Genomic DNA, 27,144 nt, shown 5'->3' with positions numbered 1-27,144 from the left:
TGCCTGGAGTAGTTGCTTTGGAAGATGATAATCACACATTCGAACAACATGACCAACCCAACAAATTTGATTTGGAAGAATCATTGCTTCCATACTGGTGATCTTTGCTTCTTCCAGTACACTGGCATTAGTTTGCCTGTCTTCCCAAGTGTTGTGTAGTATTTTTTCTTGAGACACTGCCGATGGAATCTTTCGAGGTGTTGGAGATGGTGTTTATAAGTAGTCCATGTTTCACAAGTGTACAGTAAAGTTGGTAGTACAATAGCTTTGTAAATGAGCATTTTGGTTTCCCATCCTCAAACATTCCACTTCATTCAGGAGAAAGTTGGACACTATACTTTTGCTGGTGCATGATGTTGCTGGTGCATGTGTTGCATATTGAAAAGAGGGTGGGACGGGGACCAGAGTTTCTTCATTTGCACATTTTAGAGTTTAGACAAACATGTGAACAGGACCAGGGATGCACTGCCCAGCCCCACCCAGTTCAGTACATCACCATGACCACATTTAGAGCCATTCATGAGTTTCAGAGTGAAGTTATGAAGTGGAGAGCCTCGTCTCTTCATAGTGGCTCCCTTTATTTATTCATTTGCAGCTATTATTGTGAAGAATGCATGGGGAGCACCCACAAGCAGAGAAGGCTCCCTGCTGTAGACCTTTGCACTCAAACACATGGAGGGGTATAATTTTGAAAATGGTGATGTGTTGGAGCATTGAGAGCCCGCTCCTATTTGCATGCTTCTTTAGAGACAAGTAGAATGGAGAGAGTGCAACGTGATGGTTAGAGTGATGGGCTAGGACCTTGGAGATTTGAGTTGAAATCCCCACTCTGGCATGAAAGTCAAGGGGTGACCAGGGACCAGTCACTGTTTCTGGGACTACCCTACATTGTAGGGTTCTTGTGGGGGGCAATTCATATATGCCACAACTATCTGCTTGGAGGAAAGATGATATATAAATAGAAGAAAGGTAGGAAAGGAGGAAATGAAAAAAGGAAGGAAGAAAGGAAAGACAAATATGACTATTGTCAACTTGAAAGCATTTATGCCACTAATGCCATACATCTATCATAATTTCTATGTGGAACTTTAATTATATTTCCTTGTTCTTAGCTAAACACTTCAGTTCACCATCACCCAAATGTCTGAAATGACCATCCTATTGTAGACATGCACCCAGGCACATTCAGATTCACTTTATATATTGTGTGTAAACATACACTTAAGCAAACAGGCAGAAATATATGTGGCTTACTGGGAATGAATATTGCCTCTGGCTTAATGACTGGCAAACTGCAGTTAGTGCAGATAACTGCAAAACAATGGATACTGGAACAAAAGGGAAACCTAGCCCATCTGCTAAAAGCCTAGATGCTGCCGAATACTGATTAGGAAAGAGATCTGGGAGTTGTAGACAAAAATCTCCAAAGCATTCAGCTTAATGTGCAACTGCAGTGAAAAGGGGAAAACGAATGCTGGCTTTCCTTGCTAGCGGAAGACAGTGTTAAATCAAAGCAGCTGGCACGTCTCCTATAAGGTATTGTGCATTGGCATCACCTAAAGTATGTTATTGATTCCTGCCTACTATGGGGCCAAAAAGAAATCCTTTGATATTGAAGACGATAAACTGCACAGTACCTAAGATACCAGAGTTGTATTATTTTGATTACTCCATAGAGTAAGAAAGATTATCAATCATTAGGAAATGCCATCATGTGATAAAAATGGCTTCGTTGTTGCCAAAAATAGGTCTTTTTTTGTAAAAATAAAAGAGATCTACCATCCAAGACCCACATTAAGATTCATTTTATGCTGCATGGATAAGCTTTTAGGAAATATTAAGTGACCGGATGAAAAATTAACAGGGGAAGGCTCCAGTGTTCATCTGAAGGTACATGATGCAACTGAGAGTTGTGGCAAGGTCAGGTGTGTGGGGGCACATGGATGAAGCCAGTCCTGTACTCCTCCCAGAGCATCTGCCCCACTACTCCCACACTGTCAAACTAGACACGACCAATTTATTTTACTTCATTTTTTAAAAACACACACACACACACACTGTATAGTTCTTGGTAGCAGTCTGCTCTTCCCAGCAATAGACCTCTCATTGCTACCACAGGGTAGGGAATGGGCACAGAATCTAATGTAATGGCGGGCAGGTTCATAAAACAACTGTCAAGTGTGGTGAGTCGTCCTCTCCCTTCAGAAACTTCACAGGTAAGAATTAACGAGCAGTTGATAGATTTATAGTCCTTTTATTACAGCATCATGTTGCAAGCACAAATACACACAGTGCAAGAAGGGCAATTGGCTACTCTAAATCCTTTTTCCAACTTCCACAGCATTTGAGGCGCCAATGGGAAGTTCCTCCCTCCCTCTGACTCCTTTGCTCTCCGATACATTCCGAACTCTGTGTCTGTGGAGAGGGGGGTTCCCCCACACTCTCAACTAGTTACCCCTCCCTTCTGGTTGCCTTGTCATTATCTCGTAGCTGGGTAACTTCTCCCTGAGCTGTTCAGCTTCACTCTCTCTCTGCTTCTGAACACACTGTGGACAAGGGGGGGGGGACTCTTCCCCCTCCAGCTCTCCATCAGAGAGAAGCTGGTCTGCCGTAGAATGCATTCCCCAGTCCTCGTCTTCAGACCATTCCCTTTGTGTATGAAGCATTGCCATCTGTGAAATGTGAGGCGTTTGACATTGGCACATACTCAATTCTGAGTTAAATGAGTGCAGATCAAGATGAGTTGGAATGATCAGTTATATAACCAATTAAATCTGTATAGCTTGGAGGCTTGGTCGACAAAACAGGTTCCATTTGGATCAAATATTTGAAAATGTTGAACCGCTAAACCTTGCAGGAAAATAGCACTCACGTAGAAGCAAAATGGCAAGCTGCTTGCATTAGGCATGCCCATTTACTGTGGAAGGACTGTTTGCTAGGAGTTTTGCAAGAATTGTCATTTTCATTCCTACATTTAATCCTAAAGGGCTAGAGGATCATGATTTCATTTCAAGTATAGGCTAACTGTTGGAGAATTAAATTCTGTAGTAGAATTATTGGCTACAAGGTGGGAAACCTTGCAGAGACCAATGTGTGCAAATGAAAGGGGCTCCTTATAATTTATAGAAGACAGTGGCATTCTATTATTTCTAAGTGGCAAGAACACAATCCTAAATACACATCTTCAGTATCAGCTTCTGGATCATACATATTATTCTGTAGTTTGGCTTGCCCTCGGGTCGAAAAACAACAAGAATAAATTAGATGGAATGCTGGTGTGATTTGAACGGTTTTTGCTGTAACAGTATTTTAATAATCAGAAAAGTCATTCATGTATAGTTATGATAAATTGCTTTGCTACAGGGTAATATAAACCTTAACAAGTATGATGAATATTTCTGCTTCACCAAGAAAAGTGAAGTTATGGAAAACACTTAAAATATATGCATCAGACAGGATGGCGATGGGGAGGAGAGTGCTGAAAATAGCTCAAAATGCATACTTCTGTATATTAAATCAGAAAGTGGATTTCCTAGATAAGCAATTTAAAACCCAATCCTTCTTCAATAAGGCCAAGAAAGAAAAAAGACAACGGTACAGTAGCTTGAAATGTGCCCAGGAATGGAAAAAGAGAACAAGAGTTTCTTAAAATTGGTTTGTCATTTGGGTTACACTGATATTTGGTCACTTGGCTTCTCACACCCAAAAGGTGGGAAAATGGATTAATTCATTCGTTTCACTAAAATGGGCATTAAACTGTTATGAAAGTTACTGATATATCTGCATATACGCAGATATTTGGAATTTTCCTTGCTGCGCTGTCCCATCTCCTGTTCTTTCCATAAACATGACGACCTAGCTAGTGTTGATTATTAGAGCTTGTAAAAACCATATTGCACTGGATAGATTGTGAAATCACACTGGCAGTGTTGTCAGGGAAGGCTAATTAGGAGAAGATCTCTCTCTCTCTCTCTCTGTATGTGTGCGTGTGTCATTTTGAAATTTTGGAGAGTATGAAGTTATGTGACCTCCGAGCCAAGGAGATAAGTAACTATACAACCTTTAGAAGACATCTGAAGACACCCCTGTATAATGTTTAAAGCTTTATTATGTTTTTATATAAGTTGGAAGCTGCCCAGAGTGGCTGGGACAACCTAGTAAGATGGGTGGGGTACAAATAACATAATAATAATATTTTAAATATTTTTAATCATCATCATCATCATCATAGATGTCCCTGTTTTCATCAGATAAATGTTGGAGAGTATGCAACCCACAACTTTTGCACGACGGGTTTGATTTACATGTGCAATGGAAGCCTTATGTCTTGAGAAATAAGTAAACCAGGACTAAACTGCAGGGTAAATCCTATGACGGGGAGGCTTGGACAAGGGACCTATTTTTAGCCACATAGTATACATCCTGTTTATCTTCCCTAAGGACCCTTTTGTTATGGAACGGCCCCCCTAAAGGTCACTATCACATGAACCTTTTATGGGCCTTTGACTGGCATTTGCAACCACAGAGCTGAAGTAAGATGTGGTGGGGATAAGCACAGCTCAGACATCTAGGAAAAGTCTAAAGGGCCGCCTGCTGAGTGGGTGCAGTGGTAAATGATAACAAAGAGCATAGTCACAGGCCAGGGCAGTCATTTAGGCTGTCACTGCAACAGGAAGTTCAAGAGTGACCTTTTTATCTTTAGGCAGGAGGTTTGTGAACAATGCTCTCAAAGTATTTGGCTCGAGTTTATTGCATTCGTCGCTATATATATTTCATTGTACTGTGCAAAGACTTCTAGGAGAGCAGCATTTTATGCTTCTGTCAGATAGCTGTATATACCGGTAGTGCACAGAATACTGGCAACCGTTGTTTTATTCTCTTTTCCATCAGATTTCTATATATTTCTGTGGTCCACATCGATTCCTTTTCCATTAGAGGTTTATATCCCAGCCATTACAAAAGGAAAAATAAAATAAAACCGAAGTGTGTTGGGAATCCTTTTCATCAATGAAGACAGAAAGATGAAAACAAGGGTAAACACAACAATTTGTCTGAGACAGGATTTACTACTCCAAAGTCAAACATCTTCCGAAAGAGGGATCAAGCAACTCTTCATCGGCTCTGCTTCACACCCTCCCTGAAGGTTTTTGTCTGGCTGGAATGTGTCACTGAACACTGATAATAAGTCTGGCTTGCCTAGGTAGGGCGTAGAGATCAGGAGTTGTGGGTGGGTATAAAAACTAGCCTACTTTACAAAGGTAAAATCTGCATTCATTGCTCCACCCACTTTTCCTCTGGGCCTAACCACAATCACTATTGGTATATGGCTCCTTTCTGGAAGACAATGTGGCCCATGAGCCAGAAAAGCTCCCCCACTCATGGCATACGAGTCAAAAAGCTTTATTGTCTGTTTTGCATACAAGCAGAACAGGGAGATTCACAGTCACCCAACTCTCACATGGAAAAGGGGATACAGGGATGCATGAGCTAGCCATGTGTAGCAGAAATGCTTTCTTACCATATGCATGTTTGGTTGGTTTATGGGAGGCGATCTGTGCCCAAATGCCAGAGAGTTCCTCTGTGAGAGAAGGTACCATGCCTGAACCTTGGGGCTTTACACGTGTTGGAGCTCGACACGCATACTGCTCGTTCCCACACCAGCCCAAAACATGCATTACGGTTGTGAAAATGCTATAGTACTATAGTCCAAATAAATGAAAGTGCATCTAATATCATGACTTCTGTGTACTGTGGGTGTGAACTTGTGCACACTACTTTGCCACATGCAGCTCCAGCCCTCAACAAAAGGACACTTGGAGATGGCTACTGCCATCTTGCAGAGTGCTTTTGACAAGTGGGTGCATTTATCTCAGCCCCCCAGTTCCCACTGTGCAGATGAACCTGATAGCCAAGAACAGACCCTTTCCCGTGCACTGAAGTACCTTTCTGAAATCACAGGTTCCGTAAGTGAATCTTGAGAGGTTTTTTAAAAATAATAATAATAATAATAATAATAATAATAATAATAATAATAATAATTTTTAAAAGGAGCATCCTCTCACAAAGGAAAGACAATTGGGGTTGGGGTTGTTTTTTTATTGTTCCCTTGGGCAACTCTACAAGACTCACATGCCTCCAAAAGAGCCTAAAGTTGGCAACTCTATGCCCAGAAAGAGTTGCTACTTCCTTCCAAAGAGTCAAGACAGCAAGACCAAGTTTAAATTGTTTCACTTCTTCTTTATTTGTTCTGGTTTTTAATTTGCTTGGAGCTGAGCTTCTGCTGAAACCTAATTTGCTCATCTTAATTAACTGTAAGGAGCTCTTATTTGCTCTGTCAGCTCAGGACTTGCGCAATTTCTTTTGCTTCTCCTACAAGCCAGCATTATTGCTCAGGAAACCTCAATGAAGGAGTAAGTGTTTGGTAGCCCAAGAGAAGAAAATGACCACAAGGAACACAAAGTACCAGGAGAGAAATGGGATTTAAATACATAGTAAGCAAGATGATTGACCCTAACACTGGTAGCTGACCAGTAGAGTTGAATTTTAAAAGGCAGAAAGCTTCACAGAGGATGAACTAAGCTCTGTATGGCTTTTTGCCAAGAAGCAAAGTTTGAGATTGGCTAGCAAAGTGTAGTCTAGGAGCCAGGGCTCTTTGCTACCAAGACAGCATATAAAGTGAGGATTTAACAGAGCCAACATATTGGAGAGTCAGAGGTAGGCAGTAGTATGTTGAAGCACTTTACAGGTCCACACAGGCGTGCCAACTTCTAGGGAGCCAAGCTGTCTTCGGCCCCCTCAAATTTGTTTGAAGGGATTCTGGCCCCCTCAATGTTGAGGGGTCATGCTGGTCTGTGCAACATCAGGAGACACTGTAGGGACCAGTGCAACATGACACAAGAGCTGAGATTTTGGGAAGCACACATGAAATCACACGTTGCATGTTGCACGTGGGACGTCATGGGCAAGTGATGCGCTCTGGGACCCCTCAATCTTGAGGGCAACCTGGCGCATCTGAGCCCACAAGACCAGCAAAGCAGCCATAATTGCACCATTCTTACTTTGCAGAGACCATACAACAGGGTTAGCGGAAACATAGACATTTCTCTGAGTGCATGCCCTGCCTCTTCCAGGTAATAAAGGATACCTGACCTGAGGACCCCAGAGATCCTAGAGCCAGCACCATCATCAAACTGAATAAATAACAAACAGTAAGAAATAATGTAGACCTCTGGGTCAGGAGCTGGAGTCGGAAGTAATAAAACACCCAGTGTCAGTGAAGTTAACTCTTTATTCAAAGGACCAAAACAGTAGCTCTTGCTCCAGTAGGGCAGTTGAGAGGACTTCCCACTGTTTTCTAAGGCTCCTCCCTGGTTCCTTCTCCAACAGCCAGGGCTCTGTCATCTTGTCTCTCTTTTCTCTACCCTCTTCATTTATCTCCATGTTCTGGGAGACTGGGGGGGGGGGGAGAAGAGCTGGTCACAGCAGGAGGGGGAGAATCCCTGGCTTCTTCAACAGCCTCCCTCAACTATTTCTCCTGGCCTCCTTCATCTCTTGCCTCTGATTCTGGACTGCTGTCTGCTATAGCCTCTTCCTACTCACTAAACCCTGTTGCCTCTTCAGCTTCTGACACCTTCCCCCCCAGTCTTCCCCCTCTTCTCCTTCTGACCATTCATCATCGTCCCACCACCAATCCCCTGGCTCTGAGCCTTCTTCCCCTGGAGGTTCCCTTGAGGGTTGCCCAGCTTGTTCCCTCTACCACTTCTCTGCATCCAGCAGGTCCGTGACACTCTGTGAGTCACCATCCATTTTCCAGGATGATGGTATTCCAGAGGGAGACTGGAAACAACTCAAGTGAGTAAAAATTGAGTGCTTGTTCAAATGGAGAAACCACTTGGGAGTTTTGTGCTATGATGAGCAACAGGCATGACAACATGTTGACTGCATGACAACATCTTTGGGTGACTAGTCTGATGAGCTGCAGTTGGTTAGAAGCCACCTTTTAAATCTCCCACAATACTATGTGCTGTGTTGTGCGGGGGCATTGTAGCAAATTAAAATGGCAGCTCTGTTGTAGATGGGAATATGGCTGCCTCTGCCACCAGGTAAGCCAACCAGGGCTCACTAATATAGATAGGAGAGAGGAAAACAATGAGGGCACTTTGCCAGTGCCCCCCTCAAACCTGGACCAGCCCTGTTAATAGGGAACTTGAGGTGTGTGTGAGAGAGAGAGACAGAGACAGAGAGGGTTGGGAGAGAGACTTATTGGATAACAACCAAAATATATTTAAATTACAGTATCCTATGAATGCCAACTATCTAAAAGTGATTCATGTGCACTTTACCCGAGGAAACAAGGAGCATCAAAGGAGACAGAGCAACATTTCTGAAACTGTCCATTGTGTCTCTCTTTTCATCCTGTTCAATTTTGTACCTGAGCTCTAACTGAGGTGAAGGTAAATGGCAGAGGAGGGCAGCCCACAATTGTATAGGAGAAATTGGCCACTTTTGATCGCCTTATCTGAGGGTAAAACAGACACTTTCTTACAAAACAGGCTGTAGATTACAATTATTGCTGCAGGCTAACCCACCCTTGAGGGATAGAGGTGCTGCACATGAATTAAGCTGGTTCATAATCACACATTTACATAGTGGAATAGCCTTTGAAAGGAGGATTATTATAAAGCCTAAATACCTAATTGAAACAAGGTACCACAGTTAACACAATAACAGCTTAATTTTGTGCCTTTTTATCAACTCAAATGTAATTTAATGGTAGAGAAAAGAATCCCATCATAGGCAGTAGGTAAAAAACTAATGATGAATATTGTCTCACATAAGAGGCTTATGTAAATGAAGCCCAGAAGAACTCCATTGATTGGAAAGCTTTTAAATGCCAAATAGTTTATATGTTGTTGTTTTCTTTTTTTAAAAAAGACTTCCTTAAATCTGGTATGTTTTGTGAGACCTCACATTACATGAGTGACCAATGTGGTGACTGCTCATTGTTGTTGGACAACAAGTCCCTTCGTCCCTGTCCATTGGCCATGATGTCTAGAGTGGATAGCAGTTGTAGTCCAAGAATAACCAGAGGTATCACACCATACGGAACCTGCAAATAACAGACTAGTGGAATCCCATAGCCATCACTCTGCCTCAACTTCCCAACCCATGATGTGCCACTTCTGTGTCTAGTTTCATACTTCCAACACATAGATGAATTACTGCAGGTGGTTGCAGGACCACTGTTAACAATAGGAACTATGACTGAACTTCTCGGTGCAATTCTCTCTAGAACAGGGACGGAAAAGTCTGCCAGTTTCAGATCACTCAGCTTCTCATTTTTCCATTATTAATTGATTCTCCACATTGTGAATTCTCTTTTTAAAAATCCTTCAAAATGTTAGTGTGAATTTCTCATAATAAACACGTTTTTATATGCAGTTTTCACTCATGTACGCATTTTTGCAAGCAGTCTCTTCCTAATATAAAGCACTTCATATGTTAGTTTCACTTTGTTAATTTAGTGCATACATTTACCTAATGTGTGCATTTTTGTAAACATTTGTTGGTTTGAGAACTGCATCACAAAATTCAGATAGGTGTGAATTTTGATGGATAGCTATGTTTTGGTTTTCCTATTGTTTCAGAAAGTATGGATTTGATGAATATGAATCAAACTTCTCCCCATTCCTAACCTCAATGGTACTTTTTAGATTAGGAGACAAATGAGATCACTGTAGCTCTGTGAGGGGAAACTACGGTTCCCACGATACTTTGGGGAAAATCTATGTGCTTTAAATGTGTGTTGGTGTTACTTTAGATGTGTGGCATGGATCTCCTATCAGAGAAGAAGTGCCCAGAATTCAAAAGAAATTCAAGCTGGAGCATATTTTCTACACTAGGGATACAAAAGTAAAATCTATGTACAGGTAACTCACAACTTAAAAGGGATGCGGGTGGTGCTGTGGTGTAAACCACTGAGCCTTGGGCTTACCGATTGGAACGTCAGCGGTGATGGAGTGAGCTCCCATTGTTCGGTTCCAGCTCCTGCCAACCTAGCAGCTCTAAAGCACGTCAAAGTGCAAGTAGATCAATAGGTACCGCTCCGGCGGGAAGGTAAACAGTGTTTCTGTGAACTGCTCTGGTTCACTAGAAGCGGCTCAGTCATGCTGGCCACATGACCCGGAAAAACTATCTGTGGACAAACGTCGGCTCCCTTGGCCAGTAAAGCGATATGAGCGCTGCAACCCCAGAGTTGTTCGTGAGTGGACTTAACTGTCAGTAATAATAATAATAATAATAATAATTTATTATTTATACCCCGCCCATCTGGCTGGGTTTCCCCAGCCACTCTGGGCGGCTTCCAAAAGAATATTAAAATACTATGGTACATCAAACCTTAAAAGCTTCCCTAAACAGGGCTGCCTTCAGATGTCTTCTAAAAGTCTGGTAGTTGTTGTTCTCTTTGACATCTGGTGGGAGGGCGTTCCACAGGGAGGGCGCCACTACCGAGAAGGCCCTCTGCCTGGTTCCCTGTAACTTGGCTTCTCGCAGTGAGGGAACCGCCAGAAGGCCCTCGGTGCTGGACCTCAGTGTCCGGGTAGAACGATGGAGGTGGAGACGCTCCTTCAGGTATACTGGACCGAGGCCGTTTAGGGCTTTAAAGGTCAGCACCAACACTTTGAATTGTGCTCGGAAACGTACTGGGAGCCAATGTAGGTCTTTCAAGACCGGTGTTATATGGTCTCGGCGACCGCTCCCAGTCACCAGTCTGGCTGCTGCATTCTGGATTAGTTGTAGTTTCCGGGTCACCTTCAAAGGTAGCCCCACGTAGAGCGCATTGCAGTAATCCACGCGGGAGATAACCAGAGCATGCACCACTCTGGCGAGGCAGTCCGCGGGCAGATAGGGTCTCAGCCTACGTACCAGATGGAGCTGGTACACAGCTGCCCTGGACACGGATTTAACCTGTGCCTCCATGGGCAGCTGTGAGTCCAAAATGACTCCCAGGCTACGCACCTGGTCCTTCAGGGGCACGGTTACCCCATTCAGGACCAGGGAATCCCCCACACCTGCCCGCCTCCTGTCCCCCAGAAACAGTACTTCTGTCTTGTCAGGATTCAATCTCAATCTGTTTGCCGCCATCCATCCTCCAACCGCCTCCAGACACTGACGCAGGAGGGTCAGGGGTCCTTTACCTTTTTTTAACTTACAACTTACACATTTTTGACTTGTGCACATTCGGCTTTATGTGGTTGGCAATAAAAAAATACTAAAAAGGCGATGGAACAAGGCCAAGCATCTAGGAAAGTTGTTTTTTTCCAATCCCACACCTCATTGAACCCAGTGTATTTTGACTATATGTGATTTTGGCTTTATGTGCTATCCCCAGAATATAACCCCAGCATAAGCTGAGAGCTGCCTGTACTGGAAAAAAAGAGATTCCCTTTGCTAGGTCATGCATATAAGTGCCAATATAGGTTAAATGACATGACATGGAGGGAAGAGTTTCTATCCAAGAGGTTGATAATTTTATTTAAACCTCCAGTAAGGCTCAAGATCGCCAAGATCACATCTGAAGATAGAGGAGTCTTGGCTTGAGCCATAAATAATCCACAATACTGACCTTTTCAGCTCTACCTTTAAGCTGAATGACCAGTTATGACAGTGCAAATGAACTGTTGGAGATAAATGTTCAGAGTTATCCTTTGGTGCACATCTGCTGCTGACTTTCATGCATGAGCCAAGGCATAAAATCTGAAGTGAGCTATTGTGGATGGATACAGAAGGGCACTGAAGCCATTTCTTTTGCTAAGATGGGGGTTGAAGAGCCATTTGCCTGTGTTCTGGAGTGGCTGACTAAGGTGTATGAGTAGGCAGAGGCTGGGGGCTTGTGACCCACAAGATGCTGTTGGGCTCCAAGTCCCATCAGTTCCAGCCTGCAAACCAATGGTCACGAATGACAGGAGGTTGGTGGCTTCCTCATCCCTGTAATAAGGGGAGGCTGTTCATTTTGAAGAGAAGGGGTTCTAAAGTCATTTGACTACATTTTGGTTCAGGTTCACAGTGGGTCAGTAAACATAGCTTCAGCTATGGCTCCTGTTTAACAATATTATTTCTTTAAAGTACTTTTATTGTGCTCGCCAGCTTCTAGAGCAGCTTACATAAGATGAATAAGAACCTGAACATACAATTAAGGCAGTAAACATGGGTCAGTGGGGTGTAGTGGTTAAGAGCGGTAGTCTCGTAATCTGGGGAACCGGGTTCGCATCTCCGCTCCTCCACATGCAGCTGCTGGGTGACCTTGGACCAGTCACACTTCTTTGAAGTCTCTCAGCCCCACTCACCTCACAGAGTGTTTGTTGTGGGGGAGGAAGGGAAAGGAGAATGTTAGCTGCTTTGAGACTCCTTAAAAAGAGTGAAAGGCGGGATATCAAATCCAAACTCTTCTTCTTCTTCTTCTTCTTCTTTTCAAGGAGGTGAGACCGAGGGCAGCTTGCTTCCTTTTCCCTCTACTGCTCACATGGCTATTGGTCCTAATTGCCCATGTAAGGTGAGGAAGGGACCAGTTTCAGCTTCACAAAGCAGCAGCATGTTGAGAAGGCCAAAGATGGCAGGCAAGAAGGACTACAGAGAGACATACCAGATGTATCAGAAGGTTCTGAAGTTTGATGGGCTTCACCTTTGTTGCAGCATTCCAGAGGTAACTGGCGGGGTGCCCTATAGAAATTGTTGGACTACAGCTGCCATCATCCCTGCTTATTGTCCTTGTTGGCCAAGAAGGCTAATGGGCATTGGAACACAACAATATCTGGTGGGCACCACAGGATTACATGATCTGAAAAGGATGTGAAGGAAGCTCAGTGTAGCAATGGCCATCCTAATATTAGCTGGGTAAGTCCTTGTAGTGACAATGTGTGATGCTAAATAGGCTTGCCAGATTGCAACTGGGATCTTTCTCCCCCTTATCTCTCTCTCTCTTTCTCTTCCCAGGACATAAAGCAGCTGCTACACCAATTTTTCATCAGCTCCCTTTCCCCCTATTAGAGTCATACTTGCTACATTAGGCTGGCAGAAGAGCTTAGATGAAAGGGTTGGTAGAGGAATGTGGACATGAAAACATTCCTACAACGCAATTCAAAGACTAAGCAGTTCTTGCCTTTCTTTCCCTTGCCAGTCAGAATGCAGTCTATTTTTATGCCTCCCCTTCCTCCTAGACAACAGCCGTTGAAAACTGATTTCTGCAATTAGCACAATCTTGCTTTTGCATGGTAATCATTTCTCCAATGTGCCGTCTGTCTTGCGAATTCATCTTTGAACAGAACAGATCCACAGGTTCAATAAAGCTTAAATTGGGGGTGGAATCCTAGTTTTTAGAAGCAAACCTGATTAGAAAACAACAACCCAGACACACTGTTCACTGCTTGATGACGGACAGAAAGGTACTGACTGATTTTAAAATGCTAGATTTTAACAATCTTGTGCAAAAGTCCAAGTTGCAGTTTCTTCACAGATTATATAATAATCATTTCACATTTCTTTTTCCAAGTTACCCTTCACTGCTATATTAGTTTTTTGTGAACAGCTACACTTGTTCGTCAGTTACTAAAAAGATAATTGACCATTGGTATGTTGAATATTCAGTTCAACATAATAATGAGGTTTGTGAATATGAACAACATGCCACTGGCATGTTCTTTTACAATGGTATATTAACTCATTATCTTCTTAAGTTCCATGGTGAACAACACATCAGTAGAAGTAGATCAATTGACTCTACTGCAGTCCCATTTAAAGTGGCCTGCCTCAACAAGATGAGAAGTGCTCTTTCAGCCACTTGGCATTGCTGAGCCAAGTAAAAAACAATTAGATAGGAACTGGACTTGCCACATGGAGCTATGTATATACAACTTCTTATACTGTAAAGCTTCTGCCTCCCTCTCCCTCTCTGTCTGTCACACAACCTTGAGGATTTCTTAGGGTTTTTTCTCATCAAACCATTAAACATATGCTATCCTGGTTCACATTATATGGAAAACCACACTATGGCTTCCTGGGACTGCACAAATGTTCAGGCTTCTGGAGGGGAGCTCACAGCCACTCTGCTCTTGCCAGTCTTTAATTTCTACTCCCATGCCATACTGAGTTAAACCAAGGGTTGGCTTAGCTGGTCATCTGAACCCAGACGCTTGATTAAGTTCTCTTCTTGTTAGCCACAAGCTGTGGCCAATGTGATGTTCATGGCTACAGCTCATGGTTACCAAGGAGAGATCTCAGCCACAAGCCTGGTCTCAGTGATGGACAATCGGTGTGGGAGTTCCTGCTCCCCATCAAGGTAGCTATTACTAGTTAGGAAGAGATAATACCAGAATTTCTGGTGTTCTATTTCGGATTTCTAGAACTAATAATAATTTTATTACAGTGGTACCTCGGGTTAAGTACTTAATTCGTTCCGGAGGTCCGTACTTAACCTGAAACTGTTCTTAACCTGAAGCACTACTTTAGCTAATGGGGCCTCCTGCTGCTGCCGCACTGCCAGAGCACGATTTCTGTTCTCATCCTGAAGCAAAGTTCTTAACCTGAAGCACTATTTCTGGGTTAGCGGAGGCTGTAACCTGAAGCATATGTAACCTGAAGCGTATGTAACCCGAGGTACCACTGTATTTGTACCCTGCCCATCTGACTGGTTTGCTCTAGCTACTCCGAGTGGCTTCCAGCATATACGAAAACCTAATAAAACATTAAACATTAAAAAAACCTTCCCTATACAGGGCTGCCTTCAGGTGTCTTCTAAAAGTTGTCTAGAAACAGTTGTATGGAGGGTAGGACAGCATGGTGGATACCAAAAACAAAACAAAACTTGGAACTTCATAGATTTGTTTGGCATCAATGGACTCTTGTGTGAATATAAGCAGGGTATAGCATGAATTTTCAACTTGTAGCTTGTTTAGCTTGTGCCTCTTTCTCCCCAGCTGTGATAATATGAGATTACACTACCTTTTTTTCTAATTTGACTAGGCCAATAGTGAAATTCCTGCATCCACTACAGGGATTGTCAAAACATATTTAAACTGTAATTGTATGTGCTGTTTCCATGTAACCCGAACGCTGTAAATTGTAACCCTGTGAAATAGTGTGTTCATGCACCATAGCCTGCCTCTCTGATCATTTCCCCTCTCACCCACACCAAGATCTGCAAGCCACCAAACGCATGCATGTAGCCTTTCTATTTACAGGTCAATTTTTATATGCAGCACAAAATTCCCTCAAGCCATTAATTGGCTTTTTCTAGGAGACTCTACTCTATTTCCCTTCTTCTCCATTTTTGATTTCCCACCCTTAAGATTCAGTTCTCTTGCTCAGCATGCTCAGGCCTCATTAAGCTGTTTAGCGGTCCTTCTCACCTTAGTTCAAAAGCCGCCCCATTTTCTTGTGCATCTGCAAAGCTTCCTCTTTCCCTACACCTACTAATACCTCCCTTTTGTGTGTGGATCGTACCAGTTGGCTATATAAAGCTAGGCATTTAGAAAATGAGTTTGCTGTTAATACATGCTGGCATTTGCCAAATGGGTGCCCTCCAGATCATTTGGAGCACAACTGATTGGAGTTGTATTCCAAATCATCTACAGGGTAACAGGTTGGCAAAGGCTGGCATTTATGATAGGACAAGGATGGGGAACCTGTGGCTCTATAGGTGCTGTCCTCCAAGTCCCATTGGCCCTAACCAACATGGTCAATAGTCAGGGATGATGGGAGCTGTAGTCCAACAACATCTGGAGATCACAAATTTCCCATCCCTGATATAGGATGAAGATGGTCCATGGACCAAAAAGTGCCTGCCCTTTTAAGGGAAGATTCCCACACTTGCAGTTTATCACTAAAGAGGTGGACTAAAAAACATGGAAAGCTGCCATGCAGACACACTCTGAAATGCTAAATTATATCTTGCAAATTGGCAGTTAAGCAAATTGGACAAAATTGCATCCAGGCTTTCAAATTTTTCAATGAGAAGTGGTTTTTAATTAAAAACAGCCTGAGCACACTGTGTCACCAATGCTGTGCCCTTTTCCTTCAATGACATCCCCTTGAGTTACTCTTCATTTACACCAGCGTAATCGATTTTGCAATCAGGCATCCTTGCCAATTTGATTTTCTCCCTTTCCAGGCTATTCTCCTCCCAAGATGTACAAGCGAGTGTGTTTTATACAGTACAGGTGAAAAGGGGATTGCTAATTAAGGCCTATTATTCACTGTCATTCTGGCATGAACTGGAGCTGGTGACGTTTGAACAATTCATCTTATTCACTATCACAGGTCACAATTCAAGCTACTGAACTCATCAGAATAAACAGCCCATAATCACTCCTTATCCACTTCATCACAATTCAAGCCATATTTTGCTCCCACTTGCCTTTCCAAAGCTGCTGCTCTGAACACACTACATGATTTTTTTTTCTTTCCCAGGCACTGCAGAATGTATCAGAGTGGTTCACATACATCTTAGCTGAGAAGGATTTCTGACAATCTCGGCAGCTGTTAGAAATTTATGATCTCTCATATTTCTGCCCGATAACCTATCATGTCTGCACCTTCAGGCTAAATGGAATGTTTTCTTTGGGTGAATGTGCAATTCATGTTCTCTTGGGAGATGGCCATTCGATTACACAAATTAATAGGACATGTCCAAAATTGAGTCACTTTAACATAATCCAGTACAACAATAGGAAGTGCATGATAGCTGATTAATTAAGCTACAATTTACTGCTGTGTAGTACGGCATTCCTAGTAAGAAAATCAGGATACCGATTTTCATCTATGGCTGTGCACACACTCCCAGTTTGTCTGCACCCACTGGTTTGGGTAGTGGTGTATACACGACATTGGCCACAATCCACAGGTATCCTGCCATTTCTTATAAAACACTGCATCGTGATGTGTTTTTTTCTTAAACCAACTTCAGACCAAACTGAGAAAAGGGAACAACCTTGCTACCTTTTACATTGGTGAAGTTGGAACATGCTGCTAAGGATAGAAGATACGATGGATTGGGTGTCAAAAAAGGTTATTTATGTATGCCACTACTGCGGCCTGTGTTTTGTTAGCCCCAGAATGGAAAATGAGTGAGGTCCCAACCAAAGAAGAATGGCAACTTAAATGGATGGAATATGCACAGCTTACAGACTTAACATATAGAATAAGAGAACAAGAAGAACATACGCTTAAAGAAGAAATGTTGGAAATGTTGGAAATGTTGGAAAAAGTTTATTGAATATATGGGGGGGAATTGTGTACACTTGAAAACTTTGGCAGCATTAAGCTAAACTCAACAGTGTAAATAAGTTTTGACGGATGTAACAATGGAATACTGAATGGTTTAGTTATGTAAAATATGCAGGGATTTATGGCATGCAAAATGAATGATGGAAAGAGAAGGGAAGTCATTGATATTTTAAGGTTGTTTAAATGAATATTCTAAAGATATGATACGATACTTTATTGTCATTGTCCCATACAGTACAATGAAATTGAAAAATCTACATATGACATTCAAAACCCCCTAAAAACTCTGAACCCCCATTTTAAAAATACAATATACTCCTATAGAGACTCCTTATACTGCATTTAAAACCAGAATTGCATTTGGGTAGAAACTAAAATGTAAAACAGAAAAAAATTAATAAAAATTATATAAAAAAAGAAGATATGATGCACCCCAGCAGAAAACAACACTCCCTAGAATGCTCACAAATATCCACACCTTGATAATGACCACTTTCCACATCAAATGAGGATGCCCTTTGCGTGCCTGTGCGCAGCACCCCTGATCCTACGTGACTCCTGGCACAGCACTCTTGAACTGCTTACCCAAGTCGCAACCCTTGAGGTTCCTGCCAAACCTCAGTTCAAAGGACCAGTTGCGATTGGGGAATCATAGCCAAGGGAGCAGACCAAGTAAGGGTCTACTCTTTAAGTATAAAAGCGGGGGGAGCCTACATGGGAGCTCTTAGTCAGCTCCAGAGCTTCACCTGCCCTACCCTCCCTTCATTTAGGGTATTTTTTTATTGCAGGTTAACTTCTTCTTTACAGGTATGTGGGCGCTGCCAGGGTCTTATGATGGTTCCTGTTAAAGGACCAGGAAGGAATTTCCTTGCATTGGCAGGTTTCGCCTTCCCCGTAGCAAAACGTCACAACTTTGGCAGTTATAGGCCTTGGGCGGAATCCTTTAGTCTATCTTCCCTAAAAGGGGGGAGGGCATGAAGCGGTGACACATGGCCTCCTGCAGCGGCGATCCCAGGGTTCGTATTGACGAGAGTCACTGGCCATACACTGAAAAGTTATCAGTGCACTCCCCTGTGTTGTGGCAAAATGGAGGGCAGGCTCTCTGCTTAAACATACGTCTTCCAGAGCAAGCCCAATCCCCAGACAGATTGGCTAACCCTGATGTGTCCCAGATCCCCAGGGAGGGATAAATGCCCAATGCCTAAGCCAAGATTAATAAAGTTGTGGCCAATTTTAATCCCATAACACGGTGTTACAAGTCATTATTCCACCCGGGTGTCATCTGGGGTTGGGGTGGTCTCCGCCTGGGCACGCAATGAGACCAATGAGCCTACCACTGATGCCAGTTTCCCCCCTTTATTGGGGAAGTGAAATATACTTGGAGTTGAGAGTGGATTTCATGCTCTTTATTCAGCTCATAGTGGTGAGGAGGAATGGAAGTTCCCCCAGAATGTCTACTTTATATACATTATTTACACAATGGGCCCCACGTGATTGGCTAATTCCAGGATTCACCTGTAGGCCAATCAGGTTGTGGATTCACTTCCACCTGGAGCTGGATTGGGTGGCTCCTGTGGACCAATCAGACTGCTGCATTCTGGACCCTATTGTTCTAGGACCAATCAGACTGCTGCATTCTGGACCCTATTGTTCTAGGACCAATCAGACTGCTGCGTTCCTGAATCCTGTTGTTCTAGGACCAATCAGACTGCTGCCTTTTGGATCCTATTCAACTCAGTACATAACAGGAAGGGATTGAAATGGTGGGGTGTCTGCTGCCACTGAAAGCTGTCATGGAGAGTGCTTTACAAACTGGGCTTAACTAGGGGAATTTGCATTCTAGTTCCCAGTTCCCAAAGCTGCCACCATCTTGACCTGAAACGTGTCCCTAAGTTCTCTGCAATCTTGGATTTACAATCCATGGAGGGATTCCAGAACAGACCAAACTGAAGTGGAGAGTATTTCCCAAAGGCAGAGTGTTTGGAAACCTCCTTTGAGACTACTGCAAGCTGCCAATACTAGGAGCAGGATGCTGAGTGGCATGAATACGCCCAAATGAAGACAGCAGAGTCGTAAATCCCAAGGCAACACAAGCGGTTTGAGTAGGAGTAGAAATCTGTTTTGTACTGAAAAGAGTTCTGGTGTGTGTGTGTGCGCGCACGCTCGAACACATTTCAAGTTCTGCCAGTTCTTCATCGGGGGAGTATCTGAAAGAAAATAAGCGAGTAAGAATATCTCATCACTCCTATAAAAGGTATATTCAAGCTATAAAAGTATGTGCAATATAACCGTTCAGGGGTTTGCCATAACAATCTCAAACAAAGCTCATAACAAAGCCGTAGAGATAAGGTGCAATATCGCTCAATTGTTTCAGAGCTTATTGCCAGCCTCCAGAGGACATTCTCAAGAGCTCGCAGATCCATTCATCCAAGGGTAGAGATTTGCCCTGTAATATGAATAGTGTACCTGCTGTTTGCATGTAGTAATGTAGTCTGGATCACAAAGATTGGCTTTTGAGGAGGCAGGAGAGTCTTTTTAAAATGTGGGGTTTGGGGGGGGGTTATTGGGTTGTTTGTATTTTGGTTATATATTTTGTGGTTTTATATTTTGATTTTGTTCTGTGAACTGCCCTGAAACCTCTGCGTATAGGCTGGTATACTAACAACAGCAGCAACAACAACAACCTTGAGCCCTAAAATTGGACTCTGTGGCCTTTGGATCCTTTCCAGGTTATGACTGTGATTTAGGCCTATCAGGTCTACTTAAACACAGGTAATGTTACTTGCCAGCCTGTTATATCCTGAGCAGCTTAATTAGATTCAGAGAGTCTGATATTGCTCATTGATTAAAGTACTGTGACTTTTCCTAGACATCAAAGGTTTACACAGGGGCATAAAATTAAAAACAGCTGCATTTTCCATTCCTTCCTTCTCTATTCCCCACCCCGCACCAGGTCATGGGGAGATTTCTCTCTCTCTTTTCTTTACTAACCATATGTACTATTTTTTTTTTTTAACTGTAGCCTTGGTTTCACTGGCCTCATTTGCCATGAGACACGCCCCCCCCCAATACTCTCACACGTACTCCCTCTCCGTTGTTCGGTAAATTGAATCTGCTGAAAAATAGTGTGGAAAACAAAGTAATCCATCTTCAGCAACCGCATGAGATCACATCTACTAACAAAGATAAGGCAGCAGAGAAGAGGCGATACCTTCTTCAGGTGTGGGCAGGGGAAGGTGGTGACTGGAAATAAGTTAATGAATTAGAGTGGGCTGATGAGCAGGACGGCACTGAAACTAAAGGCCAAGCTCGATGTGCTGTTTAACCTGCTTTTTGCATTTAACACACAGGTCTTTAAAAATCCAAATAGCACTGGTTTGCTGGGGTGGGGGGAGAAGAAGGGCTGATGTGAAAAAGGGATTTCACATTTCCTTCCTCTGCTGCAGTCTTGAGCAGCACCCCTCTCTTGAAGCCAGTATTTGCTTTTGGGGGAAATCTGCAGTTGATGTCAGTCAGGAATTTCCTCACAGTGCAAATAGCAGCTTCGGAGGAGGGTATTTTTGTTTGCCAGGGGAGGAAAAGGTTAAATTCTGCCCTCTCCACCTGCTGCAATCCCAATCATGCACCCCAGTAATGTCATTACAATGCATCTCAGTTTAATAATGTCTGATGTTTTATTGTATTTTATTGTAATGTATTTTTAATATTTTGTTGGAAGCCGCCCAGAGTGGCTGGGGAATCCCAGCCAGATGGGTGGGGTATAAATAATACATTGTTGTTGTTGTTGTTGTTGTTATTTCCCCATGCCCAATCAGATTTGTTAGGAAGACGTTACTCAAGTCATTGACAGACCTTTGATCTTTGAGCCTATGGTCATTTTTCTTGGATATTTAGTTTTAATTACTAAAATATAAATATTAAAATATTTATAGCCCACTCTACATAAAACTGATCTCAAGGCAGGGTACATAGTCCAATCAGAACAAAAAATAATAATCATTTTTTGAAAATCCACGTTGAGGGGTTGTTGTTTTTAATTAACAATCAAGGTGTATAAATTTTTTATGAAATAAGCAAGCAAGCAAACAAACAAACAACATGGTGACTGAGTGGAACAGCTCACACTTTAATTATAATAATAAGCTTTAATTATAATATTAATATAATATTTTAATTATAATATTAAGCTTCAGAGCCACATGTTGAACAAAAATATAAAGAGCTGCTGTGGAAAGAAATGTTGGCCAAAAAAATGGCATAGCTCTGAGGCTGCTACCCTATTAAATTATGGAACACAAGATTATGAAATGGAGCGAATGTGTACATATTAGAAAGGGAAGAAATACAACTGGTACATTTTAAATAAAGCAACTTTCTATTATTGCTTGTGACAAATAGGTATCGTTTGAATGTGTTGAAACACAGAAGTTGACCAATGCTGTAAATGAGAGGTAGAATCCTTTTCTTGGTAATACAGTGGTACCTTGAGTTAAGTACTTAATTCGTTCTGGAGGTCCGTTCTTAACCTGAAACTGTTCTTAACCTGAAGCACCACTTTAGCTAATGGGGCCTCCCGCTGCCGCAGCGTCTCCAGAGCACGATTTCTGCCCTCATCCTGAAGCAAAGTTCTTAACCCAAGGTATTATGTCTGGGTTAGCGGAGTCTGTAACCTGAAGCGTATGTAACCCGAGGTACCACTGTACAGTTAACATTTAGCTGAGTGTAAATTTATTGTGCTAATGATTTGCATGTCGAGGTCCCCCAAGCCACCCCTAAATAATTCACAAATCACACAAAATTTTTGTTTAAGGTTTTTGGCATAATTTTGGCCACAACTTTATTAAAATACATAAATGGGAGTGGTTGCTTAGGCATTGGTTCCAACTATCTGTCCCCCGCCCCGGGACAGAACTGACTTCCGGATTCCAGCGAAAGCCAGTAAGGAAAACAATATTGGGGAGAGCATGGAGCCAGGCATCAGACCCTCATCTCCCTCCCACATGCTCCCGGGGGCTTGCGCGGCCCTAAGCCCCATTCAGGGGTACGGATGAAAGAATGGCAAGCCCCTGGATTCCTTTAACGGAATTCCCTTGCAGCAGCAGCATTGGAGGGGCAGGCACCACCAATCCTTACCCCTCCACCAACCAATTTTTTAACCAATGCCTAACCACAACCTTACAAGTTGTGATGGTTTGCTACGCAGTAGGCAAAAACCAAATGGCACCAGCCAATCATCCAAATGGACAAAATTCCTACCAGACCCCTGCCCCCAAAGCAGGCGACCCCATGACAGGCATAGCAAGGTCAACGCAATAGCCCAAAATTAAGGAGGGTGGGCGGGTGATCCGATGCACGAGCAAAAGAGCCCAGTCAGTGCTGCATGACTTGATTTTATAACTTTTGGTCCAACCCCCTAAATGGCAACACCAAAATTTGCCCAGTAACCCAACCGCCCAATCACTGTGGATGGTCATCCAAACTAATCTGCCCAGCAACGGGGGGGGGGGGGGGCTGCCAGATCCTACCACAACACGTGCTCTCTATGAATGAGAACACACTTTGTTTATACATTGTGAAGTTTGTTATGCATCTCCATTTTTAAAAGTTTTTTTTTGCAATAAAAATTCAATACAGGATCAACTTTCATATTTTCTTTAATATTGGCTGAGAATGGCTAACTTCGTTACGAGTTTCTTGGGCATATTGTCTACGAGAAGAACTGGAATAACAAGAGCAATAGATGAAAATCTCCTGGTTAAAAACAACCTATAGTATTGTAGATGTTCACTTGTAGCATTACCTAGCTGTTTAAATCCAATGAAAGACATTAAGAAGCTGCACGGGTGTTTGTAGGATTGTAGTCTGCATCCTTAGCAAAACAATTGATTGCACTAAAAGGGTTTTGCAATGTTTCTGGTGTTGAAACTCTGGTGTATATCGAACTTGCGCTTACTTTTCTACAGAGACTCTTTCCATAGAGGAAAATTCCTTCACGCTGTCCTCGATTCAGAGTTCTGGTGAGTTGCATTCTTGCCGAGAGTTTGAATGTTGGCATGGGAATTCTTTTTTAAATTGATCACCTAATGGATGTGGGCAATTCTTTAAGTACACGACATATGCTAAGTTCAGTTCAGGGCCCTTGCAACAGGTGGGCCCTGTCAGATTTCTTAATTGATACCTTGCTGAGAAACTAACTCTGGCATTTAGAGGCACTACTCCTTTTTGCATTTTTTTTCTTTTGCCACCAGTCCTTAAACATGCCGAATCTGTTGGGCAATGCCATGTCTACAGCAATAAGCTGGCTCCAAACTTCCGGGGGGGGGGGGGGAGAGAGAGACATAAAAAATTCCATAAAATATGAGTCATACTTCTATGTAACATTCTGCTCCATTCTCTTAACAACACTGCAATATGTAGTGCAAACTCAGTATAATTCTGGCCTGTGGCATTAAATAGTGTGGAATGGCTATATATGCTATGAAACTTTCTAACATTATTTCCCCCCAAGCGTTCCATGGCACTTAATTTTCAAATCTTAGCTAACCAACCAGGTATTGGGTATTAAAAAATGTTACTTCAGGATATATAGAACTTTTGGGGGCAGTGCGAATCCATTCCTTAACTTTGCTGGCTTACTAAGATTTTCTATGCTTCCAAATAAGCATAAATTTGACAGACTGAAGATAGGCTGTTGCACAATCTGTTCAGGATAATTTTGTAATGTATTATAAGGTTATTTAAAAACTGGGGTTTTTTTTTGAAGATTTTAGGGTTTGGGGGGGTTTTGCCTTGTAAGTTATCTAAATTAGGGAGAAATTCCATAAATCTGTCTGCATGTGCCTGAATATTCTAGGAAGATTAAAGCATATGATGTAGAATCAAAGATGACATGGTTCTTTTATATATATATATATTGTTAAATTTCTGTTTTACATTTTATAACATTGACTTAAACAACCCTTCCTCTCTTTCCATGGTTCATTTTGCACAACATAAATACCTGCATATTTTATATAAACTAAACCATTCAGTATTTCATTATTATATCCATCAAAACTTATTTGCACTGTTGAATTTATCTTAATGCTGCCAAAGTTTTCAAGTCTACACAATTACCCCCCATATATTCAATAAACACTTTCCAATCTTCTTTAAACGTATGTTCTTCTTGTTCTCTTATTCTATATGTTAGGTCTGCAAGCTGCACATATTCCATCAGTTTAAGTTGCCAATCTTCTTTAGTTGGGACTTCGCTCATTTTCCATTTGGGGGCTAACAAAACATAAGCTGCAGTAGTGGCATACATACATAAACTTTTCCGGCACCTGGGAATTTCTGTCTTGAGTTATCCTCAACAAACATTGTTTTAATCTTGGAGCAGTCCTAATTCCTCGTTCAGAGCAGTGGTGCTGTATTAAGCAATGCATCTACTGCCACATCCAAGGCCCTGCCACTTGCTCCTGCCAGTGACAAGGTGATGAAAATATAGTTTTCCGCTGCGCCAGCTCCTGGCTTGTACAGCAGAGCAGCCCAGTTCAGAACCATTGCCAGGAGATAGAATAATTTAGGATCCAGCAAATCGTCGGCTAGCATAGCTCTACCCACATCCTGTCCCCAAAATGCACTATTTTGTTACATAAGAACACAGGTCAAAGGCCCATCTCTTCCAGCACTCTCTTCTTACAGTGGCCAACCAGATGTCCACAAGAGGCCTGGAAGCAGGACCTGAGCCCAACTCTCTCCAGCTATACTTCCAAACAACTGATATTCAAAGGCTGCCACCAGCAATGAAGGCAGAACATAGCTAATGTGTCATAGATTGCCTTATCCTCCCTGCTCTCAGCAGCCAGAAACATCATAACCAGGCACTGGAGAGACCTGTCAGGAGTAAGCATGGACCAATGGTACCAAATAGAATGGGAAACAGCCTTATTAGAAAAATTGACCAATAAACTGAAACTGACATGGGGACTAATAGAAGAAGATGCCTTCACCCCAGTATGGCTCCCCTTTATCACATACACAGCCCAACAAGACAACGACAAGAATCCGCCAACAGAATATGAATCAATATGGCTAACCTGATTCACAAACACCCACCCACCCCACTCACGCATGAAAACAAAGTTCACCACAGCCAATCACAAACAAACAACCACACCCTAGGCCAACCCCAACCTCTCTCACTACCAAAGGAACACAAGGAAATAGTAAAGAGAACCTGCACAAGCGACACTGACACAAAACCCCACACATACATTAGGCAAAATAGAAACACCGCCACCCGACCCCCACTCACCAGCCCCCCTCCACCTCTTCCCTCCTTTTCTTCCTAATGTAACACTAATGTCTCAACAAATGAAAATGATCTGTAGAAAATGTAACTTGAAAAAAGAGACATTGTGCATACTTTTGTAAACCAAGAAATCTTTAATAAAAAACACATTTAAAAAAGCCTTATCCTCCATGTCTTTGTCGGATCTTCTTTCAAAGCCTTCTGTGGGAGTGAAATCCATAGTTTAACAATGTGCTGAGTGAAGAAGCATTTCCTTTGGCCTATCCTGAATCTTGGGACATTCAGCTTCAAGGGTATGCGCTGGCTACTGTTGACAGGGTAGTTTCTGTCTGTGGAAGATGCTTCTACTGGCAGTATACTGAGCGAAGTGGGAAGATTCCACCACCGTGTACTAACTCCAGTGCCACTGTTTGGATGTTGGTATTGCTCTGTTAGCAAGGAAGTAAGATGCCACAGTAGACTGAATAAGAGAGCAAGAGTAGGGACTCTCTTGGGAAATATTACAAAATTAGTGAATGTTAGAATGATGTTGGAAAGAATTTAAGTGGTTATCAGCTGTAATGATTAAGATAATTGGGGGGGAGAGAAAGAAAGGTGTAAAATTAAGTGAAAATTAAGGGCGAGGATTTGCTGAATGAATAATTTGAATTGGAATACAAAAAGGGGAGGTATGAGGAGGTCTGAGAAGTAAGTTAAAAGAAAATAAGTGAATGAAATTATATGTGTTTTTATTTTTGTATTTTTGTTTTTTGCTTTTTTGTATAATCTCTGAAAAGTTAATAAATATATTAAGAAAAAAGAGAGAGAGAGCAAGAGTTGTACAGTGGAAAGAATCTTAGGTCTGGATACAGGAAACACTGAATCAACTAGAAATCATGCCAGGTGGCTTTGGGCATGTCACTACGTTCTGCCCAATTTACCTCACAGTCTGCATTCCACTCACAACATGGGGCTACTCAGAATTATTTATTTGTATCTGAAATAACAGAGGTGCAAAAAGAGAGTCACTTTTAATCATCACAGGTAAATTATTTACCTCTGAGATAAATTAGGCCAAGCATGCTGGTACTGGGCTACATAAAAAGGTGTATTTATCACATCTGTAATGTCCCTTCCTCTGAGGAATTTGGAGGAGTGGAAATAAGGTTGCTCTTAAAGTTAATTGCCTGAGCACCACACAGGCAGAAGCATTTCCCAGCTTTGACTCTCCTTCACTCAAAATTGAGGCTGCACACTTGAAAAGTATTGCTCTGTCGCTGTAGCACAATCAGAGAGAGTGTGCTTCTTCTGAAGATCAGTTGTTAGAAACCGCAGGAAAGGAGGGGGCTCTTGTATTGAAGTCCTGCTTTTGGGTTTCCCACAGTCATCTGGTTGGCCACTGTGAGAACAGGATGCTGGACTAGATGTGTCATTGGTCTAATCCTGCAGGATCTTATTATGCCCTTACCATAGTCCTTACCTGCCAGGGTCAGACAATGTCCTAGGAATCATTTGTTGGACATGTGCTCTCACACATGTGTGTCTGCCAGAAACCCTTTGGTCTGTCATTCCACTTAGGTCATTCAAGT

This window comes from Podarcis liolepis (assembly GCF_965112155.1).
Source record: "Podarcis liolepis genome assembly, chromosome: 2".
Lineage (NCBI taxonomy): Eukaryota > Metazoa > Chordata > Lepidosauria > Squamata > Lacertidae > Podarcis > Podarcis liolepis.
This window is presented reverse-complemented; position numbering follows the sequence as displayed.